Source organism: Corvus moneduloides, chromosome 2 (assembly GCF_009650955.1).
Source record: "Corvus moneduloides isolate bCorMon1 chromosome 2, bCorMon1.pri, whole genome shotgun sequence".
Lineage (NCBI taxonomy): Eukaryota > Metazoa > Chordata > Aves > Passeriformes > Corvidae > Corvus > Corvus moneduloides.
Window position 1 is genome coordinate 93,510,234 of NC_045477.1, and position 20,590 is coordinate 93,530,823.

The 20,590-nt window shown below is 41.6% G+C and overlaps 1 protein-coding gene and 1 long non-coding RNA gene across 3 annotated transcripts in view; one reads left to right on the forward strand and one right to left on the reverse strand.

The window, feature by feature from the left end:
• The first annotated feature begins 3,438 nt into the window (after nucleotides 1-3,438).
• The window catches only part of LOC116440077 (interleukin-1 receptor type 2-like), a 30,030-nt gene continuing 12,878 nt past the window's right edge, over nucleotides 3,439-20,590 (forward strand). Inside the window, exon 1 of one of the 2 annotated variants that reach the window (XM_032100395.1) lies at nucleotides 3,439-3,930. The gene's annotated coding sequence lies outside the window, so the exon portion shown is untranslated. Of the gene's footprint in view, nucleotides 3,931-19,455; nucleotides 19,628-20,590 lie in introns of those variants that run through there. The other variant, XM_032100394.1, reaches the window with a different exon arrangement.
• The window catches only part of LOC116440078, a 36,627-nt gene continuing 32,797 nt past the window's right edge, over nucleotides 16,761-20,590 (reverse strand). The window contains exon 4 of the long non-coding RNA XR_004238388.1: nucleotides 16,761-17,021. This is a non-coding gene — a long non-coding RNA (uncharacterized LOC116440078). The remainder of the gene's footprint in view (nucleotides 17,022-20,590) is intronic.

Below are 20,590 nucleotides of genomic sequence, written 5' to 3' on the forward strand. Positions count from 1 at the left end.
TTCTGTTATTGCATCCTCAATTATATATAATACACAGATAAAAACACAACCGAATTTCTGTATGAGGGAATAAGGCATGACTGCAGCTTTGAAGCCAGAAGGAAAAACATCTTTACAAGGCATAAATCTACAAAATACAAACAATCTACAGAATGCATATAGAGAATTAGTCACATTTTCTTCTAATTTAGGTGTATTTTCAAGCAATAATCCAAGTAATTCTTCAGAAGATACACCTCACTTCACCAACTGGGCAGAGGTTAGAAGAAAGGCAGTAAAGGATGGAGAATCACAGAGCAAACAATCAAGCCACAGGAGATACAACTTAGAACCTGCATCAACAATCTGCAGGATCAGCAGCTCCTGGGAGAAATCAGTTGAATTAGGCCAATTTTGGGGATCACCAGTGATGAACTTGCTCCAGTTTTTGACTTGCTAAGAGGAGACTGTGACATCATGTCTCCCAGGACTCTTACTCCTGAGGCTCAAAAGGCTCTTGACAGAGTGGCAAACAGGTATCAACAAATACTCATTTTTTGGAAAATATAAAGATACCCTTCTGCCAGCGGATACATTTTACAATGCAGTCTTTGCCTCCTTACACACAGGAGAAACAGCGAAACATGCATGTCAGCATTTTCTGCAAGCATTTGCATCATTAGGTGTGCCTCAAGAAATAAAAACAGACAATGGTCCAGCTTACGTAGCAAAAGAGCTACATAAATTCTTAATGAATTGGGGTGTGTGTCACTCCTTTGGTATTCCTCATTCTACGGGGCAAGTAATCATTGAAAGAACACACCACACTTTAAAATCCCTTTTGGACAAACAAAAAAGTGGGGGGGAGGCAGAGGCTACGCCTCAAATGCGCCTCAAATGTTTTAAACAGCTCTTTTGCAGAACCAAATCCGCCAATAATCAGGCATTTTTCCATTACCACACAAGAAAAGTTAAAAGGAAAACCCTTTTGTTTTGATCAGAAATCCAGAGACAGGGAAAATCAAAGGTCCGTTCCCACTAATAACCTGGGGCAAAGGGTACACTTGTGTCTCTACAGGTGCTGGTCCAAAGTGGATTCCTTCAAAACACGTGAAGCCCTAGAAACCACAGGATTCAGACACCCCCAGAAGCAGAGAAGCAAGCACGCAGATGTGAACTGCAGAAGGACCGCAGCTGATGATAAACATCTTTTATCCCACGTGCAGAAGCTGTCAACTTTGGGTTTTGTGCCAGTATAATAGTGTGGGAATTGTTGGTATCGTAAAGCCTTGTTGACAAATGTGTTGTGTGGATCATGTTACAATTCAGAATTACATACAAAGTGCAAGGCCACTGAAATTTTAATTATATTAGGTCACGAGGAAGGAAATAGTCCGCGTCTCCATGGTGATTGGAGAAAACTTTAGAGAGAATCCAAAGAGGTCCAAATTTGCGGAATTGAATGCAAAAGAAATAACTTTCATGCCTTACGCTTGGCTTGTCCCAGAACGAGATTGAGAAAAGAAACCAAAGAGAAGTATGAAACTAAATCAGATATCATACTTGTGCCTTATTATTTCATTGTTTGCCTTAAGTAACGCCATTCTACCTGTGAGTCAACCAAAACCCAATGTTTGGGTGACCTTAGCCAATGCCTCAGGCCTGGATACCATTTGTTTGACTTATTCAAGTCCAGAAAAGCCATTCTCAACCTGCTTGGTCGGTTTACTGGTAGACAGTTGGCCAATACCAAAAAATGTCTCTTCAAATCCCACAGAGGAATGGGGCGTCTGGACTAAATTTCTTCCTGAGACACCCTATGAAACGAACCTCAAGAACTGGAAATCTTTGGCTCAGTAGAAATGGATCAAGGATCTCATAAAAATGGGAGGTCTAATTATAATTGTTATCCTTCTCATTTTCCTCCTTGTGCCGTATTTGTTCTCCTTTCTGCAAAGGGCACTGCAGAGGACCACAAACGCTGCATTTCTGGTTGAAAAATAATCCTCAAAGTTAAAAGAGGATCATGGTTGGATGATCTGTTTGATTGGTTGAGCCTCGCTCTGTTGTGGAGAGAGCTTTTGAAATTGGCCGTGTATGTTTCGATCGTCATTATAGTCATCATGGTACTTGTACCTTGTCTACTTCAGTATATCTGACAATGGTTTAACAAAGCAGTTAAAGCAGTGTTCATGGTTCAAACAGGAGAGGGAGATGTTGGAACCCTGGGTTCAGAGAATTTCAGTCTTTCAGTGCTGGCAGGCAATGATCTTCAAAAGCACACTGCATTTGACCTGAGGGCTTGGGAAAGGCTTCCCTTTTTATGTGATAGCACTGAGGTTGTTGCTGTGTAATTAAAGTTATATCACTGGGTGGAATATGTAGAGATGTAGAAAAATTAGGTTTATGGGATTTAGTAACAAGATGGAGGATTTTGGGTGTGGGTTTGCTCTTCTTCTTTCCTCCTTCTTCTTCACAAATCTCAGTGTTTTGGTATTGGTTCAAAAAGCCCACAGTGCGGATCATGAATAATTAGTTATTGGATTATAAGTAAAAATAGATTAGTTGGCATTCCATAATTGGATAGTGTGGACTTGAAATGGCCTTGGAAGTTAGAACTCGGGGCCATCGTCACCTTATTAACTTAGAGGCATATCCCATGCAGCTGTGCTGTAGATAAGAAATAATAAACATCAATTAGAAGAAGAAGCCTGGTGTCTCCTGCGTTTTAATCTGAACTCTGAGTAAAAGGACTCACGAAACAGAGGCAAAGAAGAAAAGAAACAAAACGGAGAAAACATAGCAGCCTACACAGAGCAGTTGGCAAAGCCAGACTGGTGGGTGCATACAGAAGCTGTGTCCTAAGAACTGTCTCTCTAGGCTTCATTAAGTGCTAGACCAACCCCAATCAAATCCCAAAACCTTCGGGAAAATTCGTATGGAAATTTTCTTGGTGTTTCGGTAATGAAATTAGCTGGAAGATAAGAAGAGAGCACATACTGGCATAGAATGTTAAAATGCAAAATATGTAATTATAGGCTCACAGTTGTAATGACTCTAATGGATATCAGAGACAAGTATAAAAGGAGAATAAATTATTTCAGGGCATAAAGAATCAGTTATGGGTAATTAAGCTGCAATTATCATTACTGTGCTGCTATGATAGGTTTTTTTAAACTAATTTTTCTAAAATGGAAAAATGCAAGTTAAGCATGAATTCATCTATTATTTGCCATTCAGATAAAAACATTTTTCTAGTGCTTTTCAAAATGTGCCAGTGGGACAAATCTCAGTTTTACACTAGAGAGAGTACCAGGGATTTTATGAAGTGATTTATTTCACATCACACAGCTGTTCAGCGGCATCATTAAACTCACGTTCAGTGACGTGCATAAACTCGTGCCCACTGCCAGTCATGGAAGACAGCAATCAGGTTCTTCACATGTTTAAGATGAAGGGATTTGGTAAATCTGAAGTCCGGGGCTCCAATTCAGAGCAAGGACATCACAGCTTAGAGTGGCCAGCTTTGTTCTTGGTTCAGTCTGCAGTGCTGAGATGGCTGGACCTGGAAATCAGCTTTTAAAAAGCTGCAGTTTATGAAATTGAGACCAACGCTCATTGGTGTCACCTTGCTTTAAAAGGGACCTTGTAAAACGTGTTGGGTGAGTATGTGCTTCATGAGCAGCTGTGGTGTGGGAAGGATCAGTAGTTCTGCTCATGAAATCAGAGACCTGAGCTGGCAGTGGTGTTACAGATGATGAACCCAGGAAGGCACTGAAGGCTTTGCAGCTGGAGAGGAGCTCCTTACTGGTACCAGTGTACAAACTCAGGGATTAGAAGTGACAACCCAAAAGGTAGATAGAGGACAACTTTGCCTGTAACCTGCACAAAGCAGCAAGGAAATTAATTCCAGGTTTGCTCCTAGCACCATCTCTCTATGGATGACCCAAGGTAGGAGTATTTGCTGAAGAATTACTTTGAGTTCCTAAAGCCTTTGTGTCCTTTGGTATTCTGGTTGGCTTCCAGCTGCTGCAGCAGAAATGTTGGGATTCCCAGGGAAGTGGGGTTGTCTCAGATACCTTGGACTTCTGGAAGAGAGCCACATACTTGAGTTTAGGTACCCACATGCCACCAGGGGTTTTTTTAGCATGTTTGCCATGACACTAAACTCCTCAGTGCAGAGCTCGTCATCTGCTGCATGTGTTTTTAAAAAAGGACATTTTAAAAATGCTGAAAATTTGGAATATAACAGGTCTAATGTTCCTAACTTAATCCAGACACTTCTTTCTACTGCTCAGCATTTGTAGACTTTTCTTGAAGAGCCATATTCCCTCTACAACAGATGGTCATTGTGAGACTATTCAAAAACTCTCTTTATCCTCATTAATTAGGTTGTAGCCTTATGTATACCTGGATATCATCTTAAGTACTTTTTTTCTCACAAGTACTCTACACTCCTGTTGAGGGAGAGTTAGAAGCATTTTTTTTTTCTAATATTAAGGTCCTAATTTGAAATAAAGAACAAAAGGTTAGATTTATTTGTTTCTTTACAAAAGAGAATTTAAAAAGCATTTTGTTTCAGAAAATTCAAAGGAAAACACTGCAGTATTTGGTCAAAAATAATTTCTTCATTTGTAATAATGGTAATATTTTGCTTTTTGCAAGAACCACGAAGATATCATTATGCTGACTATAATTTGAATTCCAAAGGCATTTTGATGCTGCTGAATTCATTAACCCTATACAGTGCATATTGAATGGACAACTTCTCTCATGGCCCAGTTCACAAAGTTTGTCTCCAAGGGAAATGTGTTGCTTCAGGCTACATTTACAATTTTGAGGGGTTGGGTATATGTATAAAACCCCATGTGCTGCATTAAAGTGCTTCACAAATTTGATGCCATTGATCAAGTATTGCAGGATGTATCAAACAAAATATTCTGTCTCGGTCAACCTGACCTCCTCTTGCCTTTCTTGACCAGAGTGTCTCTATTTCACAAGACTAGCATTTTTTCCCATGAGTAGTATCAGTTAAATGGCAAATTAATTTTCTGATTAAAAAGGAAAAGACTAAGATGGAAAATGCTTAGCCCACTGTGATTTTTGTATATGAAGCACTGAAGTGAGGTTCTGTCCAGCTGGCCAAAGTTTTCACTCCTGAGCTGCCCCATCTGCCCCAGGAGAGAAGCCCCTCGTTGTCAGGCCATGGCACCCACAGATCTCAGCTGCAGACTTGTGGACAAACAAGTGCCAGTCACCCATATTTTGGGCAGGTGCCTCAGAGTGATGGTTTTGTTACAATAACTGAGACTTGGGGCAGAAGGGGGAAAGCATCAACAACTCAGGCTCTGCCAAGCCCTTCCTTGGGTGCACTAAACACAAGCAATGAGAAATCCTTGGGGTTCAGCCACCTGTGTCTCCAACTCACTGAGGGACAAGGGAGCTTGTGGCAGATAATTTCATTAGAGAGGAGGTATAAGCTAGTTGTTTTCTGAGGAAAAGTGTGCCAAGTAAAACAAAAAGAGGTTTAGGCAGAAAATGTGGAAAAATGGTGATAGTGCTGTGCTGTAAAACCAGTACCTACAATGGGTGCCTGGTTTCTGATACCTGTTTTTCATGCTTGTCTTTGGAAGAGGATTTATTCACTGCTTTTAAACACATGTCTTCTTCCTAAAGGTGCATACCTTGATCTTTATTTTCTGAAGACAGTACAAAAGAGATTTTCCCACAAATTCAATTTGAGGGCTTTAAAATAGTAGTTAATTGCATCACTGATGGTTTGGAGTGTGGGCATAACCCCTCATGCCACAGCACGTGGGCAAAAGGAGCACATCCCTTGTGTTCCTTGTGGCACATACACGTGTCTGCAAATCAAACAGGGCTTTATTCAGCTGTCATTGATCACACTGTCACAGTGAAAGTCTCACAATTTGGGTTCTTAACTGAAATCAGTCCAATATATTTTTCCCCTGGGATCAGTTTGCAGCTGAGATTCACTGCAGCAGTGAACAAAGTGAAGCGGTTATCATATTTTTGCTCCACTTCTGTAACTAGAACCAACCCTTTTAGCTTCAGTTTTGTTTCTAGTCAAGAAGACCATGGTGTACATTCCTGTAACTGAGATAGTTAAAAGGGCTCTTAGGTCTTCTTCCTAGTCTTTTGTAATAACAGCTCTGGGGGGAGGAAAACATGATTTCCTAGTATCTGTGAGATGTTTGCATGATGAGGCCAAATACACCAGAAGTCTCTGGAGACCCCTGGGAGAAGGAGTAGATATGCCAGGGACTGCATGCCAGTGGAGCTGGGGTTGGATGCTGCCCACAGCTGTGCCCCACAGTTGGAGGTCACCGGCTCTGGGCAGGCTGGTGAGGCTTTGTGCCTGGTGCTGCACCTTGGGGTGCAGCCAAGCTGGGTGCCACCAGCTGGGGAAAACTCCCATCAGCAGATCCCACAGCTGGGTGAGACCTGTTTAGGATTTTCTCACACCTGGCTTCATCTGCAGCAGGAGATGCAGCTTTCTTCCCTCTGCCAACAATGCCTTTAGGCCCTGCAGGACTCATTAACTTTTCAGAACTTTGAGAAGCTTATATTTTTGTGGCAGCTGTAAATTCAGTTTTATTTGAAGAAATGTTATTGTTTCTGTTCCCTTCTGCTTTTATCGGCTTCTTTTTTTTTTCTGCTGTCTGCTCTTCCCTCTTTCCTTCCTTCCTTAACTAGCTATCATACTTCTGTTTCTGCCAAAGAGCAGTGTTTGTTTTGCAAAGTAATGGGTTGAAGCAACACACTGGAGATTCTTTTAGTGGATGCAGCCATTGCTACTTCTAGCAAAGACACAACTGTGTGGTACTGGGATTGTATTTCTGCTCTGCAATGTGTAACTGTGCATGTATCCTGGTGCAAACTGTCCTAAGACACTCCAGCTTTTAATCAAAGAGCTTCAGGCTAATATGCAAGCAAAGGAGTAGTTTCACAAAGGGCTGAAGCTGCAAAATGGTTCCTTCTTATCTGTGGAAGTTTTGATACTCTGTAGATTTAGTAACAGCCTGCAAGATCAGAGACTGGAGGGACCAGATAATGCAAATATTTTGTTTGATTTTATGTGGATTGCTGAGTTTTACATTGTGGTCACTCTTCCAAATCCAGGTCCAAGACATACCAGCTGGAGGCTGAATGTTTACAAGCAGCATTGTCTTAGAAAGTGCCTTGCAAATCGCAGAAAACCTAAGTGCTGCAGAAACAGGAGGACCTCTCCTAGAAAACTGCAGCTGAGACATTTGCTCATAGATGTGATGATTAGAGACATGGTTTCATGGTGGACTTCGCAGTGTTAGGTTTATTGTAGGACTCAATGACCTTAAGGGTCTTTGCCTGCCTAAATTATTCTATGATTCTGAGAAGTTTTGAGCAGGCAAAATCTAAATCTTGCTTCTAAATTTGCCATCTGTTTGTAAAACGTGTATCAGCAAATGCTATACTTTCACATTCACAACTTAACTTTGTTCCAAGTTGACTGTGGTAACTCTGAGGCTTGACTAATGAATTTTGTCATAGCCACCTTCACTACTTTGGGAAGTATTGTCTGTGCTGATATTTCTCACACACCAAATGCAGAGGCCTAGAAGTTCCTTTTGGATTTGAAATATGGTGCCATTAAGCAAGCTCATTTTCCAAGTTCTAATCTCACCCTAGGAAACACCATTCTTGTGAAGATATGGCCATCAGAAAAGTGCGTCCGGTTTCTTTCCTGTAAGATCTTGGATGAGTTCATATCTCTCAGCAGAGATGCTGAGTGCTTGCTGGCACACAGGATAGCTTCTTAAGGGAGTTTTGTGCAATGGCAGTAGACTGGGAGATGCTCAAAAATCTGAAGTTTGCAGAGGAAGTGGCAGTAAATATTTTTTGGAAGCTGTCATGGTCAGAGATAAAAAACTAAGGAGTGTCCTTTTGAGGTGAAAGCATTGATACTATGCATGTAAATACTTCTAATTGCGGTGCTCAATATCTGCTTCTTGCAATATCTTGACAGCTCTGTATGTGACAAACATTTCACTTTTTTTTTTCACTTGTTTGGATGAGCATGTGAGGATAACCTGCTTCAATCCATAATCTAGAGAGGTTCACATCTCGGGTGAAGAAGGCTGCATTGCTATTTTATGGTAAGAGGCTGTCAATCTCACCTTGGAAAGTTTTAACGATGACCATATCCATTCTCAGATTCATAAGACTTTAACATACAAGCCTACTATAAAAAGGCATCCAGGAAACTGAAAATTTCATTCATCCACAGTTAAAAAGCAGTTTGATTAATTCTAGCACTTGGTGTTTCTGTTGTGGTTTTCCTAAAGTAGGGAGGCTCTTCCTGGAAGGACCTTCAGGGTCACTGCTATACTCCTGCCTCGATTATTTCAGGCAAACTCCTAGTAATGCATAGAAGGTAAGAATCCTTTTGCAGTAGAAATATGGCACATTTTTAATGCACAGTCTTAGCTTATTGGTGGAAGTAGCTGTTTCCTTACTATATGTTTTTAAGATGTGTTGTGGCAGGAAATTTCAAGAGACAAAGCTGGTTACTGTGAAAATTCATTTGTGGCACCTTGATATTTTTCCCTTCATACTTGTCTGAGGTTGGTGGAACAACGCTGCCTGCAGAAGCTGGTAGGGAGCAGCCACTAAAAGAGACATTGGGTAAGACTGGAGACATCCTCTTAACTTTTCCTTTAGATTCTTCTTTCAAAATTTTCCCTTCAAAAAACCCCCAAAACCCAAACACCAAAACCTCCAAAGGTTTTGTCTAAGTGCTATCATTTAGATGTGTTAGAAACACATTTCAATGTCTTCATCTATAAAGAGATAAAAATTCTCACTTCACTACACTTAAAAGCTTCAGCCTACTGCAGCTATGATTTGAGTGCCAGGTCCATCCATCTTGGAAAGGCATTGTGTCTAATTTTGCTCAGGAGAGCCGGCGATCTTGTGACGTTTGACTTGTGCTGCTCACAGCTTACTACAGCACCCAAACACTGGCAAGCCCTTTGTGCATCCAGCAGAATGCATCAGTAGTTGGATTTCTTCAAGGTTTGAAACAGATGGTTTGTAGTCCGTTTTGCTGTCATTTACCAAAGGGGTCCCTCTGAGGTACAACATCTTGCGTTTTGTTCTCCGCTCAGTCTCTGATCTCCAGGTCTAGGAATTGGCAGGTCTGCTATTTCTTGAGTACTGTAGAACTGTGAGTGTATAATTTCACAAGTCTTGAAATAGTGCAAGTGTAAATGTCAGTAGCTTTCCACATAGATATGTTGCACTTTTTATATTGCTTTACTTATTACGGTTTTATATTGCTTTTTATTTGCAAGAGAAATGACATTAAGCTTACTTATGATCTTTAAAAGGTACTGCAGGGAAATCAAAATGCTGTGTAAATAGACCCTGACTAGAGACCTAGACTCTACCTCATTGAGACAATACATCTGAATTCTTCAAGAGCTGGACTTGGGCAAACAGGTTTGGCCATACTTTACCGAGTTGCCCCCCATCACCTTTGGCTTGTGCAGTGCTGGGATGGGTAGTCCTGAGACAGGGTCAGATTTTTTCAGTGCCCAGGTCTGAGGTTGTTTAGGCCAGATGTGTCAGTTTGGATAATCCCAATTTAACCTTTTTGCATAAGGTTGTGTGAATAAGTAGGTACATTAATGGACTTGTTTTTCCCCTCGAGTCTGTGATGGTGTGTTGGGACTTAAACTGATGGACCAAACCTTACTTTTTTTACCACTGTTGGAAACTAATTTTAACAACTGATGCATTTGAGGCATATATAAAGAATGTATGCATCCTTGAAGTGAACAGCATGTGATATGTGAAAGAAGAGGAGGGAACAAGCAGCTAAAAAAGGTAAAGTTATCAGTGTGTCACTGGGCACAGACAGATGGATACCAGCTGTCTTTTTGGTAGATACTAAGATATGCTGTATGAACTGAGGAAGAAGAATGTACTTTTACTGAATTCTGCTAACCCTGTAGAATAAAAAAGATGAAACCGAGATTTTAATTTTTTTTAATAAGTAGGGCCATATTCTTTGTAAAGTATTCAAACGGGAAGATATTTCAAGTTGTTTGAGACTCCAGCGCTGCTGAAAAACCTCTGGATTCATGATAAAATGCATATTTATTATGTATCACAGATGGAGAAGAGAGCTGTTATTTTTGGAGCCAGAAAAAAAAAGTAGTTTGGAAGCATCCCACTATGTGGAACAAATTCCTTGTCATATTTGTTAGCAGAAAATGATGCAGGTAATGTTAATTGCAACAGATGTCTTGCAGGATGGCAGAATTAGTAATTTGAGCTAGGATTCCCAAACTCCTATGTCCTAGGGACTGCAGAAAAAATTTGAAAATATACATCAGCAGGCCACATTAAATTTTAAGACATGAGTGATTATAATGCTCATTTGGCTTGGTTTCTTCCAGGAAGAATTTCCAGAAGTGATTTCTAAATGTTCTTGGGTGCTCTCCTCTTACCTCATTCCACAACATCGCTGACTTGCTGTAGCTGCAAACTGCATCAGTTCAGCCAGGGTGAGACTATAGTTGTCAAATGACCAACAAACCTATCAAAATCAAAATTGTAAAGAGGAAGCAAGTTGAAGCCTCTTGATGTGTGGCAATTCTTCCGGAACAGGGCAGGCAACACGCAATCTTGGACAGCCCCCAGGGACAGCAGATCAATGAATACTTGCAGGGAGATGTTGCCTAAGTAACCACAGTCATGGGGTTGTATTTCACAAGCGTGTTTTCCTATTACTTGAGTAGTAATGGGATGTGGTACAGTGAACTCTGGATGCCTCATGGTACCTCTCTCACCTGGGAAACCTGAGGCCTACACCTTCATGAGCCAGAGTGCAAAGCATGAGGTTTGGCATGGGCTGAACTGGGAGTGCAAGGCCTGAATTGTTTTCAAACCTGATGTTGCTCTTTCAGCTCTGCACTTGTGTTGGAACAGCGTAAGGTTGCGTGAGCAGTACATGTACAGTACATTTTGTTCTGCAATCAGTGCCCATAGATCCCATCTTGCTGTCGCCCACACGAGCACAGATTGCTGGTAAGTGCTGTGTGTTCTGGTCAGCTGTCAAATGTTGCTCCCACAGGTTTTCAGGAAACTTGTGCATGTTCCACACAGTGCCCTACAAAGCACAGGACATCCTGGGCTCACTGGTATTATTCCTGCAACTCCAATGTTCTTGCAAACAGGTCCTGCAAGTCCTGACTGTTGCATGCCCTACAACAGATTATAGGGTCTTAAGAACACCTGGAAGTGCTTTTCTCTAATTTGTTTATTAGGAAGATTTTTCCCATACATATGTGTTGCTTTTTCTCCTGGTGTCCAAAAGGTCCAGAACACTTTTTGTTCTTGTCTTACAAAGCCTTTTGCTGGTAAAAGAGTCAGCTATTTCCTGGGTTAGCTGCAGCGTGTACATAGGTGTATCTATGCATGCATTTTTAGGGCAGAAAAGTAGAGAGGGTCTTGTGCTGCATACTGAACTTTGCTGAGAAACATCTTCATATCACAGGAGCTGCTGGCTGCGATGTGGGCAGCCTTCATGGGTGAACCAGGTTCATGGCTGAGAGGCTTCTCTACAGTGGTGCAAAGGTGGAAAATGATGCAGTAAAACTCTTCATGGGAACAACAGCCTCTCCTGCATTTGTACCACTCTGTGCCTTGTCTGTCTCCTGAGTCCCGGCCTATTTCCTCATGACCTTTTATTGTGGCTGCATTGGTAAGTAATTTACCTCTGTACAAAGTCCCCCACTGAAATATGTGATCTGGTTATAGCAGCCTGGGCATGACTGATAAGGGCACGGGGAGGACACAGGTCTGCAGCGAGGTGAGGGTTGTGGATTAGAGCAGTTCAAGAGATGGACAAGAACATGTATCAGAGGCACATCAGAACTTGGCTCAGGGTATGGATGAATTTGCATCCACCTTACTGCAGGTGAACTTGTTCCTGTCTAGAAATGTCTGTTTCTGAAAGGGGCTTGATAATGTGGATAAATACTACAGAGTTTGCAAACCCTGCATTTTATTTGTTGAGCTGAACCCAAAGCCACATGAATTTACCCATGGCAGATCCTAAGTGAGGCATGAGGTGCGTCGAAAGCCTTCAGTTCATTATTCCTCCTATGCACCAACTTCTGTTGAAAACTCCTCTTACATAAACATCAAATTTGGCACATTAACAGAATCCTTTCCTCAAGGTGGTGTTTCTTCATCTTCTCAGAAAGTACAGCCTTAAGGCAGAGCTCTGCCTGGCACTTTTGATTACAGCATTACAAGGTTTTGAAAGGGTCAGTTAAGCAGAGTGTTAAAACTGCTGAAAACACTGAGAGTCTCCCTTTGGCAGATTGCTGTGCCAGAAAGTGTCAGACCTTTCCTCTGTTCCACAAAGCCTTCAGAAATAAGAGTGATTTGATGAGGATATACTAGAAAAATCATACTCTTCTTTTATAGTAGTTATTTGCAAAAATGAGAAGTAAGTTTATCCTAAGACAAAGAGAGAAGTGGTCTGAGCAAGGTCTGGAGGGTGCCATCCTAGTTCTGATGGTTCTGTGAATGCTGAGATGCAGGGGCCCTGCCAGATGCTGTCAGCCCCTAATAGACATGGTATCATCAGCAAACTCATTAATGGATTTTGATTTAAATGACACAGCACTGCTGCTACTGAAGTTTTTAACGATGCCCTATTGTATAAAGTAAATTCTTTTTAGTATAGCCCTTGGGTCCTCCCTACACATGTAAACATCACTAAAATGCTATTAGCTATGTTAATAATAAATAAACTTTTTTTTTGCTGGAGTTTTGATGTAAAATAGCTTTGAGTTATCACAAACATTTATCAGTTTACATGGAGGAGTTTTGGCCAGATTACTGTGTTGTCCCTGTAGAGCACATCCAGCACCCTGTAACTGTCCCACTTTGCATGGGGCAATGGAAAAACAGACTGCAGAGCAGGAACAGAAATCCTCAGGGCTTTCTTTTCTACCCTTCTTTTGGTGACTTTTGCAATTTGAATACAACCCTTTCCTCTCAGCAGGCAGCAGCCTCTAAGTTTTTCCATGTATGGATACATATATGTTTCTAATATTTTTTTTCTTTCTCTTTGTCTCTATGTATGGAGAGAGTTGCCAAGAAGTATGTGCCTTCTTACTGATCTCTTGTCTCCAGTATTTCACTTGGATATTTAAAAGTCCAGCAAAAGGTCCTGTGCATGGGACATGTAGTTTTCAAGCCTCTCATCTCAGGCCAGTATCACAGGCACGTCATGAAACAGGCAGCAGCTCTGAACCACTGAGTGCCATGTCCTTGTTGTGCAGAGCTGCCATTAGCAACTTCAAGGGAGCCAGCAATGGTTAAGGTTCCAAACACTGCTGCCATATCATTATGATATGAAATGGCCAAATTTAGTTCCCCTTTTTTTTGTCTCTTGTTCCCATAGCTATGGTATCAAGCCAAGAGCTTATCCATTATTCATATACCCTGCTGAAACTCTTCTCCCTGGGAAGTCTATTCACAAAACTTGTACATTAATCAAAATAGTAACTGGTAAAGGTCCTGGGATCTTTCAGCTTTCTGCGGAGACAAGGGGAATGGCTCAGCACTTATGAACTGGCCTTAAAATAAGTGCAGGGCTCCGCTGGTCCCCAGTGAAATAAATGCCTCTGAGATAACAGGTCTTTGAAGCTACAGCCAGAAGGACCAGCAGGGATCTGAGTTTTATTAGGAAGGAAGCTCTCAACCCAGGAATGTTTTGAAGGAAAGCTCACCTACCAGTTTCTTGCAAACTTTCATTGAAGTTACCCAAATTTTCCTGCAAATGGTAAAGCCTTCCAATTAACCAAGTCTGAATGAAAACTCTTCCAGCTTGTAATCAAGGAAAATTTGCATAGCAAAGCAATACTGTTGTTAAAATCTCTTCTTTTTCTTTTCAAAATATGATTGATAGCAATGATTTAAACAAATAACATTCAATACTGTCTAGTGTAAAATCCTCCCAAAAAACCAGTTGCTGAAATGATGAGTTCCCTTTCAAGCTGGTACAGAACATTACGTGCTGGAGAAGCAGTCTATGTTGCATCTAATTATTTGTTATTCACTTATTTGTAACCCCCTGTTCCATAATATCAGAGATCCAGAGCAAGTCTTTCTTGCTCAATTTTTTCTTAAGCAGCTCTTGATGCCAGTCAGAATTGCTGGTCATCGTGACACTACGTACAGGACAAGCACAAAGAGAGAATGCCAAGTAGGACTGCAAATTTGTTGCCTCTGTTTCTATACCATATGCACTTTCATGTGGTATCTCCCACCCCAGCCCCCTCCAAATCCTGTGATAATGAATTACACATTAGTGCAGTGGAGTAGGGAACAAATACCTTGGGTAATTGTATCTGCTATGTGTATTTCATATGACTGCTTCTTAAAAGAAGTGTGTGAAATATACTTGTGTGTCAGAAGGACAGTAAATCTAAGATAAACGAGAAGATTTACTGCCTGCATTACATAAATGATTTCATCTTCTTGGTGAGACAACTACTTAATCAGGAACATGTAATAAAAAAGTAACGTTTAATATTACCCTCCCAGTACACCTACATTAATATATGATACGTACCAGCTCAGTTTTTCCTTTATCACAGGCCATATATTTGTCACTGTTTTTCATAGCTATCAAGTTACTTTTTTCCCTACTAAATTTAAGTTCAGCCAACAAAAAGGCAATTATGAACAAAAATCTTTGTCATCTGTTTTTCTCTTTGCCTCTGAAATCCCTGTTTGCTGGGTTGGCTGCTCCAGCCAAGCACCATAACTGGTTTAGAAATTTTCTATTGTCCCTGTTGTTCTGGCTCATGTAACTCTATATGACTTCATGGTCTTCAACTGGACACAGTTTCTCCTCTATCTGCTGTTACCGTGGGCTTTTTGTAATCACTGCCGTGTTTTTAAATCCCTCAACACCTCTCACATGAAAGACCACAGAACACATTATGTTGTTTCATATATATTATAAAGACTGATCATGATTGCAAGCGAACACTATGATTTTGGAACTCGTGGAAAGAAAAAAGCCACTCAGCAGTCTTAGGTTTGCTTTTTTCTTAGCATGTCCTAATGCCCCTACTGACTCACTGCCTGTGGTCTGAGAAGGTGCCAAAGTTGTGGGAAATGTCTGCTTGCTGTTCTTCTTGGCATCGCTGGCTCCCAGGCAGCCTCACCTCCCAGCCCTGACATGGTGAGTGACCGTGTGGTCACTCACTGTGCAGCCTTGCCTGGAGCCCTGCACTAAGGCATGGTAGGTGCTGTGTGCTGTGGGCTTGCTCCATCCAAGCAGGGGGGATGGCTGGTAGCTTGGGGAAGAAGCAGGAACCTCAGCGTGGTGGTAGCAAGTTGGGGGTTGGTCTCTTCTCCCAGGTAACAAGTGACAGCACAAGAGGAAATGGCCTCAAGTTGTACCAGGGAAGGTTTAGACTAGATATTGGGAAAAATTTCTTTGCTGAAAGGATGCACAGGCTTTGGAATATGCTGCCCAGGGAAATGCTGAAATCACCATCCCTGGAAGTGTTTAAAAGGCATGTGAATATGGTACTTGGGGATGTGGTTTAGTGATTAACATGGTGGTGCTGCGTTAATGGTTGGACTTCATAATCTTAGAGGTTTTTTTCTGAACTGAATGGTTCTGTGAATGGCCCAGATTGGAAAGATATAAGGGCGGCAATGTTGGGGCCCTGCAATAATCCCCTTGGCATGCCTTTTCCATCCCCAGTGTCCCTGGAGCCCTAGGCACTTTTACTCTCTGATCCCTAACCCTAACCATATCCCTGAACACAATTCAGCACATCTATGCACCATTTTATCCATAAGAGAATGAAGAACAGTAAAAGATTTTTTTTTTTACTTTTATTGTCATTTGAAAGATGCACTAGGATGCACTGATGTTTAGACTGTCACTATTTAGCAGTTTAGATTATCCTCTTCAGTTTATAGGGAGAGCAATATCACTTTACTACTTTCAACAAACTCAGCTTTGCAACAGCACTCCATCACTGCTTTTCCACATAGCATCACATATTAAGTAGGCTGTGCTTAGGAATTGTTTTCTACCTTAAATAAAATCCAGAAAACGCCACTTTTTCAGAAATAATTTCTTTATTTCACCAGTCTATGGCTGTGTGTCTGTGCACAGAGACTCTGGGCCTCTCTAGATGTTACTTTGTCCCTTCCACCCTGTTGATTTTTACACTGAGGGTGTCCTCCTCCCTGGCCCTTCCAGCTCTTGAGAGTATAATTATTTTTCACAGTTTGCCTGCTTTCTGTTGCAGTGGAAGGGTCTTTTGAAATTCCAGGAACTTGTAGTGGTGAGGAAATCTGTAACCCAGCCATTGCTGCTCTGGCCAAGCTAGCACTCCCTCATGACAAAGTGGATCCCTTGGCACATCACCTCCTGTTTCTCCCACTTAGTCATATACAACTGGGGTATGTCAGCACTTACTCTGCTGTCTAAGCATGCAAATTCCTGTATTCTTGGAGTCTGTTGTGCATTGTGCTAATCCCTCTGTTTAGTCTTTCTCTTTCTGTCACAGTTATTTGGTGATTCTCAGAGTTGGAGAGCTCCTTTTCTTCCCTTTCCTTTTCTGTTCTCCTCAAGACCCCATCTGGAAACTCTGCACAAGGGTATTACAAATTATTAAAACCAGGTTTGCTCATATCAATAAGCCATATAACATGTGCTGGTGCAATAGTTGTGGTTTACTTTGCATCTGCTTGCCAGTCAGCTTTCACCATTCAATATTTCTTAATGCCTCGTTACCTTATTCTTATGTGAACCAGAGAAATTTTCTTCAGTTTTTAATTGCATGAAGTTTGCTTAGCCAAACTGGATAACAGAATAAATAACAAAGTCCAAGGGACTGCAGTTCTTGGATGCCAAACATCATCAGCCACAGAGCCACTGGAACAGGGTGAGTTCCTCCAGGAGAAACAGCAGAATCTGGGAGCTGCTGTAAGAAGCAGGCACATTAGCAGTCCCTTGTAGAAAAGGTGTAATCCCCATTCCATGATGCCTGAATTTCCATTTCCCCTTCCATTGACTAGGGATAATGAACAGACACCTTGCTTGTGGAGGCCTTTTGAAAGTCTGTGTTGCAAGGACCTTCCAGAACACTAGATATTTCTCAATATTTTGATTATTTTATTGGGATGTCCAAGGACAGCAAAATCCACCCAAGTGAGGCAAGGCACTGCATGTAGCCCTGGTGTGGGAAATATCTATCTAGTGAGATGAGCAACGAGTGAGACATATGGGGAATAGTCTGGTCTCCAAGTTAGAAATTTCACAGCTATGCTCCAACATCTCGAGCTGTATAAATGAATCATCAGCACAGCGAAACCACAGAATGACACCAGCTTCCCTAAGAGAGTACCTCTATATATATAGCTGCTAGACTTGCACATTTCTGTTTATAAATTACTCAGTGATAGCTAACCGCATAACGACATGGCCTTCTCAGCAGAAATCTACTAAAAAGAAGTCAAATTCTTGTTCTATCTTTCATTTCTTCCTGAGTTATTTGAAACCAGACTTTTGCACCTCCAGAGAAACAATTTAAACTCAAGGTCCTCATACTGCTGCATGTGATCAAGATATTTTCTGGATAAAAAGACAGCCAGGGCAGAACTCTTCTGAAGAAAGCTGTTTAAAAGTGTTTATCCTTGTTAGATGTATCTGAGGATGTTATTCTATCTGGGAGCTGGAGTCCCTCACTTGATTTCCCTCTTCTAAATAAGTGAAGGCCAAAATTGCCACAATTCATAACCATTTTCTTATTCCTCGTCATGAACCTGTGTCATGGGTTAGCAAGCATAGTCCTGGAAGTGATGTTCTTGCAAAGGGGTGCTTACAGCTTCCTCTGTGACCTGACAGAACCTATCAACTGGCCAGTTTGAATATGGACAATTCTTTAAGCCACTTAAAGTTGTGACCGTCTCTGTGATGCACACTTAAGAATAGAAACCACCCCCCCCCAGCTCTGTCTCGTTTCCGGTGCTGGGACAGGTGGCTGAGGGCCCCGTGTGGGGGCCAGCGGGCGCGTCCAGGCCCTGCTTGGGCCAGGCTGGGCTGGGCCATGGCCATCCCGGAGCCGATGGGCCCTGTTCCAGCTGCGGAACCCCCCCACAGGGAGGGAGAAGAAAGAGGAAATGCTTCAAGCTGAAATTCTGTTGTAAAGCTATGATGCATCAGAGTACCCGTTGTAATTTCATGAAGGCATGGGGGGTGGAGCGTTCAACTTGTACTTGTGAGCAAAAGCACCTGCACTGAGATAGGCAGATGCTGAAGCAGCTGTAATTTAATGAGAAGTTTGAACAGGGAGAGATGGAGGTGACGAGGACTTTTGCTCCAAATGGAAAAGGAGAAAACCTCAGTTCCTAGAGGTGCTCCCAGAGATAGTCCTAGAGATGAAGATGAGGAGGACCCTTTGCTCCCAGGGAAGGAGAAGGGCCTCTGCTCTTAGAGATGAAATGCTCCCAGAGATGGGTGAAGAGAACTTTTGTTTCTGAACGGCTCAACATTAAGATTACACCCCAGTAGCTCAAGATTGGACCCTCGAAAGCAATCGTGGGAAGGGACTCACATGCGAGCAGAGAACCAACCCGGGCGGCTGTCTCGTTGTGATAATGTTTTCATAGCATGGGCAAGAGATACTCCTCTTCCTAAATGGACTGGACAAGGTTATTATGGAAGTGATAAACAGACTGAACATCTCACGGGTTGTCTTTTTACATTGTCACTGGGAGAAGGGAGAAAGGGGGGGGGCAGAGGAGAAGTGTTCTGAAGGTGTGGTATGATTTTTTTTTTCTTCTTTTAGGTCTGTTAATAAACTTCTTTATATTCTTTCAAGTTTGGTGCCTGCTTTGCGTTTCTCCTAATTCTTATCTCACAGAAGGTAAACAGTAATGAGTATTTTGGACCAAACCACTACAACCTGGAAACCAAGCTGTTATTTCTTTATATCCCATTGCAAGAGAACCTTAATGTAGGCTGTCACACTAAAATGGATGTTAGGAGAGGAAAGGGGAATCAGCACATTTGTGTTTCACCAGCGATCTGGGAAATCACAGATTTATGTTGTCCATGAAGAGCTGGCTAAACCACAAAATGTGAAGATTGAGATTATTTGGCTGCTGTGCAATTATTCAGCTGCTGATTATGCTGCAGTACACCTTTTGTTACCCATGAGAATTTTTTTACTTGAGGTACTTGAGGTAGTGTGTGAAATAGTCATGTGAAGACATGAGTGTATGCAAGCTCCATTCGTCAGAAAAGGGGAAAATTAGTCATATATTTAGCAGTCATTTCCCCTTTCTTTGGGAAATCCAAACACATATTTTCTCTCTGTCTCTGCCTCTGTTTCTCTCATCCTCACTCTACGGAAGGGAAGAAAGTTGTGTCTAAAACGTTATTTGGTTTTGACACAAATCTGATTGGGCAATGAGAGACAAATTTCCGCTGTGGGTTGAGCTAAACCCTATATAAGGTCCTCACTAGGAATTTTCAGTCTGATAGCTTCTTTGAGAAGCTCATGGCTAAAAGACTACAGAAACACAGGTAAGTGAAGCTGATCGAAATTTGGGAATGAAAACTTTCTCTAAACCCTCAAATGGTGTAAGGTTCATGGAGTTTGTGACTTACTAAACCAAAGGGACCAGAAAGCTATGAACAGAATAACCAAGTGTTTTTGTCAGGCAAAGGATCTGAAGAGAGAGAAACTCACCTTTTACAAGGTATTGATATGAACCATGGGACTTGTTAATGCCACTAGCACCTGGTTCAAGTGTAGCTGAGAGAGGCTAGAGCTCCATACTGATTCCCTGGAAACCCATGCTGATCTAAGAGCAGGGGAGATGACCCATGGTTATGAAACAGTATTATTGAGCAAGAAGTCGGTTTTGTGGTGCTGTAGAGATGACAACAAGCTGAAAATAGTTTATTGTAGTCAATGTCAGATATCAGATAAATATAGCTACTGGAACAGGAAGAAATTTGGATTAAAACCATTATGTAAGTATGAACATGATGGGATACACAAGAGATACTCAAAGGTGTATACCTGTGAATATGGCTTTATGTTGTTATATTGGTAGAAATATTTATTTTTGCTTTTGGTTTTGATTTGAAGTAGTTGTCCAGTCATTTAATATTTGTCATAGTTTTAAGCTAATGTTAAATGCATGCAGTTTCAATTTCTGTATGTAAAATGGAAATAGTGCAACGTATCATGTGGATATGTGTACTGTATTGCTCATAATTTCCTTACATAGAACATAAACTAGTGCCTCTATCCAGCATGTTTTATATATTTTTGCCCAAGGCACACCGAGGTAAAGCATAATTCATCAACTGAGTAGCAGGAGCTGAGGCCTCGTGGCAGAGCAGAAGCATTCAGTGGTGTACACAGACACTGCCATGCCCATGCCAGGCCCATACAGATGACACCTGATGAATGACTGGCAGCGGAGAATTTAATTTTCCCTTTGTGCCAACCTATGTGATTTTCAGGACAGGTTGTTC